The sequence below is a fragment of the Epinephelus moara genome, chromosome 16 (assembly GCF_006386435.1).
Source record: "Epinephelus moara isolate mb chromosome 16, YSFRI_EMoa_1.0, whole genome shotgun sequence".
Lineage (NCBI taxonomy): Eukaryota > Metazoa > Chordata > Actinopteri > Perciformes > Serranidae > Epinephelus > Epinephelus moara.
In genome coordinates, this window is record NC_065521.1 from 30,598,922 (window position 1) to 30,599,204 (window position 283).

Here is a 283-nt window from a genome sequence, read left to right on the forward strand (position 1 = left end):
GTGTGTGTGTGTGTGTGTGTGTGTGTGTGTGTGTGTGTGTGTGTGTGTGTGTGTGGCTAAGGGGTGGAGGGGTGGCAGTGGGAGTGGCCTACAACAAAAGGGTGCATAACTTCTAAACAGATTCCTATAACATGACAAGCTTTGTAGAAACACACACACACACACACACACACACACACACACACACACATACACAGATAGACATATGTACACATTATAGTTGACTTAAACTGAACTAAAAACTAAAACTAGGTGTGAACAAACATATACTAATATACTAATG